The following is an 11247-nucleotide window of genomic DNA, read 5'->3' as shown; positions in this document are numbered from 1 at the left end:
GTGCCACGTATTATCCCACATCTAGAGACACGAATAACCGACACGTCATTCATCCAAAATAATATCAAATCCGGTAGTCCCGGTATGTGCTCCAACATACGCCCAGAATCAGCATATGCACATACCGTTTACAATCGAATACATCGCCAAAAATCCACAAAGAGCAGTTTTATACAATCAGAGTTCATAGCTTAACATTACAAATTCAATATAGGAGGGTTCAAATAAGCTCCATTACAAGCCTTGGGCCCACGAAAGTCATATTAAACAGAAACGTAAAGTTTATTGCATTTACATACTCTCACGAAGCTCAGATACGATAAGCACTTACTAAAGTAATGATGCCTTGCTCAAGGACATCACTACAGCCACCACGACCTACTCCTCCCCCGTGTTTGGATCAGCGGGGTAGAAGTGGCCGAACACCACTTCGGGTTCACCTGCAACTAGGTTTAGAAAGCAACCTGAGTACAAAAGGTACTCGCAAGACTTACGCGATTACATAAACAAGGATCATACAAAGGCTCAAGGAAAAGCTTTAAGTGTAAGCACTTATTGCATAAGCATAAGCTGCCTAGACTATCACCTAGCAAACTTAATTAATCTTGCCCAACCCCCAGAATTTTAGTTGATTAAGAGAGTAACACAATATATATAAAAGATCCTCAACATGACATGAAACCAAAGCCAACAATACCGAAACTCTATGAAGAATTCGACGAACCAAGAGCTTGCTCATATCCGAGAGCGCGACAATTCAAATTGATTATAACCTTGCAAGGGTGTACTACTTTACTCACACGACGCGAGGACCATGTGACTCACCCAACCGATCACGCCGGGCAAGGGGGTACTCACGTCAACCGTTCCCAACAAGGCTCAACCGTTGAGGGTACGCCCAGCTTGCGCGTGGAGACTTAGTTCCACCGAGGACATCTCTAAATTTTCCTACACATAGTTCCACTCGGGGACCTGCTAAGCCTCCCTGCATAGCCCGTTAGCCACGCATCTGGGACCGGGCCCCAATGATCAAGTCAAAGAAGGTATTTGGCTCATCCGTTCCATTATATTGGATATGTGGTAGCACGGAAAGGTGCTCAAGGCTGATGGCATCAACTCGGTCCTTAATCGATCCAAGCGGACTATGCCCATGTGACTTCATTCTCTAGGCCCTAACATTCCGCTCGAATCTCGGTACTATTACTATTATACTAGCCACCAAACCAAACCAGTGCGATCAAGGATTATCGGTAAGTGTGATCATCCTAACCATTCTTGTCTAGCGAGCAATGTAAGTAATCTAAGCAGGGCTAAGCATCTAGTCAAGTTAAGTAATTAACTATCTAACATGTGGCAAGGACCTGGTTAAACAATTCAAGGAAGGATAGTGCAGGAAATTAGGTTTAAGAATGCAATACATACATACTATATATAACCCAACATTACCCGGTGAGATAACTAGTTAAGTCAGATTAAATAGGAGCAAGGATTCATGCTTAGCTGCTTGCCTGGGATAGCTTCGGACTCGACCGCGTACGGAACTCCAGGTTCAGGCTCGCGGGCTCGGCGGGCTCCACGGGTTCGTTCTCCGACAGTTCGGTCACTAAAATGCATGAATGCGATGCAAGAGTTAAGAAATGAACTAAATAACAAGCATAAATCATGAATTAATTTGAGCATGCAGAGAACATTACAAGGAATTCAAGAAAATTGGTTTTGCAGCAAAAGCATTATCCTATAAGTAAACAAAAATATATCACTATTCAGCTACTCTAAGCGAGATAAATCAGGAAAGGCATGCAAACTCAACTAAACAAATCCAAGAAAATTATCATAGAAACTAGACAGGAACACAAGGCTAACAAAACTGGTTTTACTATTTTCTCACTTTCCAGCAAAAAGTTCTATATTAAACCATTTTCAGCTAAAGCATAAAAAAACAAGCTAAAACTTTGATAAACAGCAAGGAACCAAGTGAACAAGTTGCACCACTGAAAACTACTCCTCACAAGGAGTCTAACAAAATTTGGTTTGACATTTTTCGAGCAGTGCACAAATAAATAAGCATTAAACTCATTTTTGCAAGATAAAACTATAGATAAATCTACAGAAAAGTAACATTTAAAACAATATTTTTCCTAAGTAGATCTCAGCTAGAGGAATCCAACAAAACAAGTTTCACAATTATTGGAGCTATACATGAATTTATACGAATTTTGCAAGATTGCAGAAAAACTAAACATCACAAAACCCTAACTAATTGCTAGATCCACCCCATCTCACAACCCCAAGCGCTGACAAGAGGGGCCCGCTGGCCAGCGGCCCACCCAGCCGGGTCAAGGCAGGGCACGCGCCCTGACCGCGGCGTGGGCGCGGCCACGGCGTCGTGGGCGACGCGCGGTGCGCGCGCACGCGCGTGCGCGGCGACGGCGAGCGGCGGCGGCGCGAGGCGGCGCGGAGAAGCGGGGCCAGAGCGGGGAAGGGGTGGTGTGCACAGCGATGCGGAGGTGGCGGCGAGGCTCACCAGCGGCGGTGCGGGCGAGGAGCGGCGGCGGACCGGCGGCGCGACGAGCAGAGGCGGCGGCGGGCGGAGGCGCTCGTCGCCGGCCCTGCAGGGAGGGAGAGAAGGCCGGGTAAGGGCCAAAATCGGAGGAGGAGGAGGAGAGCTACGTGATGCGCGCGCTAGATCGGGGGGGGGGGACCTCTCCGGCGGGACGGAGCTCGGGGCGGCGGCAACAATGGAGGAAGGGGGCTAGGGTTTGAAGGGGAGCGAGGGCCGGTCGGACGCGGATAAGGAGAGGCGAGGAGAAGAGTGACGAGGCGGCACGTCACGCGAGGATTGCCAGCACGTGGAACGAGGATCGACGCCGGCGACGGGCGACGCGTGCCGCGACGCGCCGAGCGGAAAACAGAGAGGAGAGAGGGAAGGGGCTGACAGGTGGGCCCGGGCGCGATTTTTTTTCTTTTCCCCTTTTTTTTTCTTTGGGCTGTGACAGGCTGTTTCTTGTTCTTGACTGCAAAGTGGACAGATTGGGTTGCACGGCCACTGCCTAGCGAGTAGCTTGTCAGCCGTTAGAATTTTGCTCTCCACTAGTAACCAAGTGAAGAACTTGTGCTTACCCTCCACCTCTGCTCTCCAAATGTAATGCCCTCTGGAGGTAGTGTAAGATCCAAAGAATTGTGCATTGTAGGCCGATTTGGCCGTGTACTCGCGGTTAGTCGTTTATACCACTTGGAGCACAGAAAATATAGAAGACTAGGGCCTTGTTTAGTTGCCTCGTGTAAAATTTTTAAAAGAGCATCTTTCTATATTTGAAGTACTAAATATAGATTAATCACAAAATAAATTACAGAACTCGTCTGTAGCATTACTGTAGCAATTTAACGTCTAATTAGGTTCATTAGATTCGTCTTGCGATTTACAGACAAACTGTGCAATGCGGTTTTTATTCGTCTAGATTTAAGTCTCCATGCAGGTGCTGGAAAAAATTTGAAATTTTGAACTTTGCAAAAATAAGGAGTAGTTTTAAGCCGGCCGTAATTTTACCCATCCGTACGGCTGCCTCCGTCTGCCCACGATCCACCGATTGATTTCTCTCGTTACTTCTCTACCCAGTCCCCATCCATCCTCTCCCCCGTCATCTTCTCTCTCCCCACATCCCTCCTCCCCTCACCGGCAGGGTTCACCAAACCGGTGGGAACCGGTCCGGTTTCGGTTTGGGCCGGTACCAAACCGGCCCAAATTCAAAATTTAAATTTAAATTCAAAAAAATGAAAAATTCTCAAAAAATTCTTCAAGGTGCGACAAATCTAATGGTGTCAGATTTTCTCAAAAATTCGTTCATTTAGTATAGTTTGCGGGGATTTGAAGTTAAACAAAAAAAACGTGCATACAAAAGTATACAAATACAATGTAAAAGTAGTACAAAAGAGGGTTGGAGGGTTCATTTAGGTTAAAATATGTTATACAAACATTTATTTAATATACTTTGCGGGCATTTGAATTTAAACAAAAAAAGAAAAAAATTGAATTTGACCGTTACCGGTCAAACCGGCCGGTAAACCGGTCAAACCGACCGGTAAGTCGTTCGGAACCGGTTGAACATGCGATTTTGAATTTGGTTTTGAATTTGACCGGTTTCTCCTGGTTTCCGGTCAAACCAATCCGGTAAACCCCTACCGGACCGCGCCGGTTTGACCGGACCGCGCCGGTTTACTTAACCCTGCTCACCGGTCGCCCCTCCCCCCTCGCCACCTCCCGCGCCGCCCCAAACTCAACCCCGTCGGCCGTCGCGCCTTCCCTCCCACGCTGCCGCTCCCTTGTCGCGCGCTCGCCTCCCTCACACCCGTTCCCCTGCGATATGTAGGGCTGCGGCGTGCGGCGTGAGGGGCCGTGATGGTGTTGTTGGAGCCGCGGCAACGGTGTATGGCGCAAGGGGCAACTGCGGTGCTGCGCGGAGTCGCAACGGGGCGCGGAGCTGCGGCGGCGGCGCGAGGGGCGTGCCGCCGCGGCGTGCAGATCCTGGTGCGGGGCAGGGCGGCGCAAGCTGCCACCCGCTGCGGCGATCCACCCAGCTGACCCTCGGGAGCCCCGACGGGGCGCAAGGAGAAGCCCTGTTCTCCTTCCCTTTCTTCCCCAGATCTGGAGTTGCGGCGGGCGGCACATGCACCGACCTACCCGTAGGGAGCGGCTGGCTACTCACGGGGGAACTTCCTATCGGGAGTTGCTGCGTGAGGTCGCATGGGGCACGGGCGAGGGTGACAGCAAGCATGAATCCATTGAGGTTAGTTGCCATCCCTAGTTCCCCACCGCAAGTACGGAGGGTCCATCCCACATCATGATGTTTCTCTTGGCATGCAGATCCATGGAAGTTACTGCCTCATCGATGTGCCAGGCGCTGCCGCGGTGAGCCTTCCGCGAGAGGGTAAGGGTCGGGACTGATTAGGCAATTATATTGTACTTCATTGGCACAAATATTCTTTACTTTTTGCAATTTTACTTGTCCATTTAGGCAATAAACTGTAATTCATTAGGCAAAGTTGTTTAGGGATATCCGTCTAAGCAATGTCATAGTTCTAAATATGGCAAAATATTGTACTTCACTGGGCAATGCTATTGAGCATATATATTCATCTAAGTATGTGATCCATCTCTTGCCTATTGCTTGCAAGGTACCTAGTTTTTATCAGCACCCGAGTTATTCCCAAAACACACTGCTGCATGTCTAGCCCCCTAGTCTAAATAACTTTTCCTAATATTTTGACACTTCCTAGATGATGCCCACAAACTATTAGATATGCATTTCTGTTCGGTGTTATGTTTTCATGGGTCATGAACAACATGTTAATGGGTGTGGTCAAGTGCAGAATCTAGACAATTTAGCGTATGTCTGGTTAGCATTTTATGTCAAATTTAGAAGCAATTTATATATGAGCTAAAAGGAAAATTTGATTATGCAATTAGGGTAGTCTAATTTGTGCACGGATGACAAGCTTTTACTTATTCGTTAGACGATAACTTGGTTACATTCAGTAAATAATTTTTCATTTTCATTTTTTCTTGTTTTTCTGTTGAATCTTTGTTGGACTACAATAGGCAACAATATGATCTGTGCTAGGCAATACCATGGTCATTTGGGACAATAATGTGCCTCCCAATTTAGGGAATAAGACCCTTCTGAAGCTAGCACAGTTTTATTTGTCATACATGTGCTTTTTATGCTGCCTCCAGAACTTTTTTAACATGCATTTTTAGCACTTCCATTGTGTTATCAGATTATATCAATTTACTGCATTATATTCGTAAGTCAAGTATAAGCAGGGTGTATCTAGTGGTTACGTGAAGACATTATTCTGAATATGTTTTATTTGCTTGTATATTTATTTTAATTTGCTTTGGATCAATCCATTTAGTTTGCTTATATATTTATTCTAAATTTCTTTTGACTTTATTATGACAGGCTTTCAACTTTTAACAAAAATGCTTTTGGAACTGTGGATGGCAGAAGATTGGTGCTTGCATACTACGTCGCTGGCATTCCCTATGCCTAGCTCATAGCTTTCGTCTTTGCGCATTGGCGGGATGGTGAGCGGCAATATCTTTTCTCTCATACCCCCAACAAACGTCGAGGCCGCGAATTGCAGGTGAGCTAATCCCTGACAGCCCCCACACACCCATCAGCCCCTGCATTGTTCACCTGTGTTTGTTGTATTGTATCTCCGATTTTTCATACTAATGATGCAGTGTCCGCGCCAGCAGAACTGAGCTGCGCGCGCTACGTGTAGTTTTACACCCCTATTCAATAGCCATTTTTATGTTTTTTTTTTCTCTTGCTCAATTTAGTTTATAAGTCCTAGGTATATCAGTATTGCAGTGTTGCGTACTAATAAGCAACTTTTCTAGTTAACACAGGCATTAGTGTGATTCTAGACATGCAATATTATTCCAATAATTAGGCAAGTACATGTGTGGGATGGTGAGTGATCTCTCGATAAGATTTCTCATATTTTTACTGCAGTTTTTCCTCCACAACGTTAATCCTCCCTAGCACTTTGTCTAAAATCTGAATGTCGTCTCCATGTCATTTAACTAAACATATGAAAATGAAGGGAGCATTCTCCATCCATTTGTCTATTTTTTCTTTTTAAGGAATTCAGATCTGTATCTCAGCTTGCTTAGGTTGGGACGGCAATATTTTTCTAGGAGTGGTCTCTATGGTTAGAACATGGTATTTGATCACTCTTTGCATTTTTTTTCAGCTTCTCTCTTCAACTATAAAATCTGCAGCCCCCCTAGCTGTGTTCCTGCTGAGAGAAGATTGCTGCGTCCCTGGTTTGATAATGCAGAAAGGTTAGTCAAGCAGACCACCCCTTTTTTCAATTTTAGTATAACGAATAGTACATCTTGCCAAGTGTAGTTTTTTTATATCAGTAGTGATCTTTTCAAACATGCCCACACACCGCACACTAGCAACTTTTTCCTGTAAACACAGGCATTAATACGACCTTAAACAAGCAATAATATTTTATTAGGCAATTCAAACATGCCCATAGGAACTGAGAAACCAATCCGTTTTGCACATGAGTTGTAGAAATCTCTAGCCTTCTGCTTACTTTGAAAATACTTGCCCAGTGTATGGTACTGGAGGTGTCGATCAAACCTCATTCACATCTGCTATTCCTTGGGGTGTTATCAGCAATAGTCTGTATCTGTACATCTTCGGGGTTTTCAGCTATATTATAGTTGCCAACAGCAGCCTCAACACTGCCCAAAGCAGGCAACACCTGCTGTTCTGGACCCTGCACAATGTATGTACTGCCCCCTATCCTGAAGCTTGAGCTGCTTCTGTGCAATATGTAGAATTGCCATCTAACTCATCTAGGAAATCATAATCAAATTCTGGCGGGAGCTCATTTAGATCCATTCTTTTCCACTGGTTTTTCCCTATTCTATTACTGCACAGCCCTTGCGTTGTTGACCTTGTGTCATCATGAAAGTCGAAATAAGAGTTGGTAGCAAATTAATTTTATTGCCATTAATACAAAGCCTAGGATATATGCTCTTTAGAAGCAGGCAAACGCTCAACGTTTAAACTTACTGACTGCTACAGATGATATTATTTTATCAGCTGATAACTGTGTATTTTTTGTCAATCAACTGACTTTTCTTCTTTCTTTCTTTCTTCATCCTGTCAGCTGGCAATCGTGTATATTGTTTTGTTAGTCAACTCATTTTATTTTCTTCTTTCTTTCTTTGTCCTCACACAAGCATCAAGCTGTTGTGAGATGGACATCTTTTATCAGTGCAAGGACATCTTGAAGATCTAAAAGTTTCGACTTATAGCGTCCTTCCTATGCTGAATTTTACTGCTTCAATACCCTCGTTACCTACGCCTACACTCAAGCAACACGTATGTCAGAAGCTGAATCACCTCCATTGCACATGTTTAGAGAATCTCCACACTTCTTGTTCTTTCCTGACATTATTTCTTGTTTGAGTTATTTGTAGGACAAGGGCAGGGATTTCTAGAGCTGACCAGTATTATGCTTCCTATCCTGCTAGTACTGAGTTACTGGCTGATACAACAAAGGTATGAATATGGACACTAGAATTTGTTGTGATTATCTGTGGCCACAAGTATTTAGATGTCAGAAATGCCAATTTCATTTTTTTTTGCATCAATTGAATCGCGGCTTATATTACTGAGTAGTAACGTGTGGTCTCATCTGATTCTTCACAGCTTTACAAAGCGGCATTAGGTAATTGTTTTCAAATAGATGACTGGGCCCAATAGAATTCTCCATCAGGACAAAGCATATTTTGACTGTAAGTTGCTGCTCTCTTTGCTCTCTAAATTTTCTGAAATGTACAATGGGACTAGAATCAAGTAATGAAATAGTAGACTCCCAAACTGATCCTAGTTTCCCCAAAACCATATTTGATGTGGTCTATCCCATTTCTTCTATTCCACTACTAGGCAATAAGGTGTATACTACCTGGCAAAACAAAATACTTTGTACAAGCATTTTTCTTAAACATATTATATCTGTACCAAAAGCTAACATGCTGGCAATAATGTGTTTACAAAAGGGCAAAATGGAGTTCATTGCCCAAGAATTTTTTTTTCCAAATCAGTAAGCTAATCTACTGTAAGAAAGCTAACCTGCTGATGTTCTTCTCATTTCTGCATTTTTTCAGTCATTTCTACTGTATAATAAAAGCTAACATGCCGGAGTGGGGAGGAATGGAACAGCCGAGGTCAGGCAAGGTTGGCACACCATTGAGCAGATTCGGCATCAAGCAATTTTTTTTCTCCCCCCCCCCCCCCCCCCAAAAAAAAAAAATCTGCTGCACATGTCTGCCTACGTTCAGCTCCAAGCTCCTGTTAAAATGCTCAAGCAGATTTTTTGGCTTTTTTCCTCCCCAAAATCTACTGTACATGTCAGCCTACATGTAAACTTGTGTAAGGGAAATGGAAATGGAGATGGAGGCTTCAAGGGAAGTGGACCCTGCTCGATGCTCTTTTTTGCTTTTTATTTGGAGGGGATGGGGTGGACCAGCGCTGGTTGGTGCCAAAATCACCCGTGCGGTCTGGAATTGAAGATTAGCAAGGTGGTATTGTCAAATTAGGAAGGTGCTGGTTGGACTTTCTAAAAACAGCATGGCCGTATGGAAGACATAGCCGTAATATAGTCTGGTCCATAAATTAATGGCAGAAAAGTATATATCTAAAAGAACAACATAATTTTTTTATTAAATAATATCATATCATATGTTTACTGTATAGATCTATTCACGTGGAGTCTAACAAAATTGGATTTTACATTTTACTATTTCTTTACGGTTAACTATGATTTTTCGAAGATTCATCCAAAATAAATGTAAAAAAAAGGAAAACTACTAAGTCAAATCAGCTAGGGAGGTCATGCATCCGGTATCACAGAGTCTGAAGAGTTCAAATGACCGGTTTTAAGTCTAGGGTGAAATCGTGAACTCAATCTATTGTTCAAGGAAGTAAAATGGATTTTTTTCTTCTAAAAATCTGGACAATCACTAATTCATGGCCTTGTGATGTGTTAGGCCAAGACGAAGCTTGTTCCCAAGTGCCGCGAGGTGCGCACGCGGATGAAGCGGGCTATTTTTCATCCCCCTCAGGCCTGAATGGCTGAATGCATAAAGAATCTTGCTCCGTTGCGGCCAGACGTCCAGCGAAGAATCTTTTTTTTTTGGACAGTGCTATTAAGCACGTCATTAGTAAATCGCTGTCAGATATACCTGTTAGCCCTGAAATATATGCCCTCCTCCCCTGCCGGCTTAATCCGACAAATGCGGCATATTTCAGAAACTGACGGCTGCCAGCAAGCATCTAGTTTGGACTTCACTCATGGATGTTCGAGCCGGAATAGTTCTTTAACTAAAAAAAATCTCAGTTTGGATATTGCCCGAATCTTATAAACGATGTGACCTGCACGGCATGACATTTCAAAGTTTCGCATCACAGCGTCTCTGAAAACAACACATTCAAACGCAGCCACATCAACCTGTTCAGTACGTTCCAGGTCAAACTTTGAATTTACGGGCGCACCAAATGCTTTTTTTTTTCAAACCAGTGTAGACAATGCAAGGCCACACGACTAGGTAAGAATGAAAACGGACGCAAAAAATATTTCTGTATTTATCCCACTTCCGTATTTATGGAAAAATAGAGAAATGGAATGGGAACAGGAAGGGGGTGTATCCGCATGTATTTGCGGGATCCTTTTTTACCCGGGATGATCTTATATTAGTTTCATATTTGTAAAATTTGGAAAAAATTTATTAGGCACATCATATCTCTCTCTAGTTCCTCGGTATAGATCGGTGCACTCCATGATTTGAACATAGGAAACATGAAGCTTTAATCATATTTTAAAAATAATTTGTGCAGAAGAGTGTGCAGTGTTATATTCATGCGAGGTGAATGATGATTAAATAATAATACATTTCAATAAATTTTTTCAGTTCTCGTCTATTTCGGCAACCCGTATCAAGTGGCGAACACAACTTAAAAATTTAGGGGTGGCTTGTCCTTTTTTTCTTCCTCTCCATAATTCATGTCAAAAGTTTGTTGGTGGACGTAAGGGGATCCATGGGCATTAGACCGGTAGAGGGTTTGAAGCCCCCTATGTAGATCCGCTCCTACATATATCTCGTTTTTGTTTCTGTTCTCGATTATTCCGCTACGACTTATGTTTGCTGTAATAAAATATAGAACTGGAAATGGTTAAAAAGTTTTTCCACCCGTTTTCATGCGAGCACATCGAAGCACCGGTATCAACTTGAGCAGACTTTGGTTTTAAAATGTAACTGTGTTGGAGATGTGCTTGTTTCCGAGCTGCGTGTCTGCGTCACTGAAAGCGTGCTACGTACGTACAGACCATAGCGGGTGGTGAGGTTTGGATATAAAATCAAAATTCCAAAACTATCACATTGAACATGTGCGGCACATGCATGAACTATTAAATCTAAATAAAATAAAAACTAATTATATAGTTTAATTTTAAATTACGAGACGAATCTAATGAGTCTAATTAAATCATGATCAGAAACTAAATTGATACAGTAAACATGTGCTACAATAATTGAATATGTTGGTAACCAATTAGTACATGGTAACTTGGTAAGGGCAAGGGCAATGGATGCGCCGTAAGTCGGGCGAAAAGTAAGCTAGCCTAGCATGCATTTAATGCTACTGCAGCGGCAGCGGC

The 11247-nt window shown here is 43.4% G+C and overlaps 1 long non-coding RNA gene across 6 annotated transcripts; it reads left to right on the top strand.

Annotated features, from left to right (window-relative positions):
• The first annotated feature begins 4232 nt into the window (after positions 1–4232).
• LOC120664210 lies at positions 4233–9940 on the top strand. 6 transcript variants are annotated; one of them, XR_005670803.1, is made up of 9 exons: positions 4233–4784; positions 4862–4925; positions 5961–6144; positions 6760–6850; positions 7133–7308; positions 7769–7910; positions 8009–8090; positions 8241–8326; positions 8699–9002. It is a non-coding gene; the product is annotated as an uncharacterized LOC120664210 (long non-coding RNA). The 6 variants fall into 6 exon arrangements; XR_005670802.1 differs by lacking the exons at positions 7133–7308; positions 8699–9002 and adding an exon at positions 9581–9940; XR_005670804.1 differs by lacking the exon at positions 7133–7308 and having other exon boundaries at positions 6006–6144.
• Positions 9941–11247: the final 1307 nt, after the last annotated feature.

Source organism: Panicum virgatum, chromosome 3N, assembly GCF_016808335.1.
Source record: "Panicum virgatum strain AP13 chromosome 3N, P.virgatum_v5, whole genome shotgun sequence".
Taxonomy (NCBI): domain Eukaryota; kingdom Viridiplantae; phylum Streptophyta; class Magnoliopsida; order Poales; family Poaceae; genus Panicum; species Panicum virgatum.
Note: the sequence above shows the minus strand (reverse complement) of the source record. Positions and strands in the feature narration are given on the sequence as shown.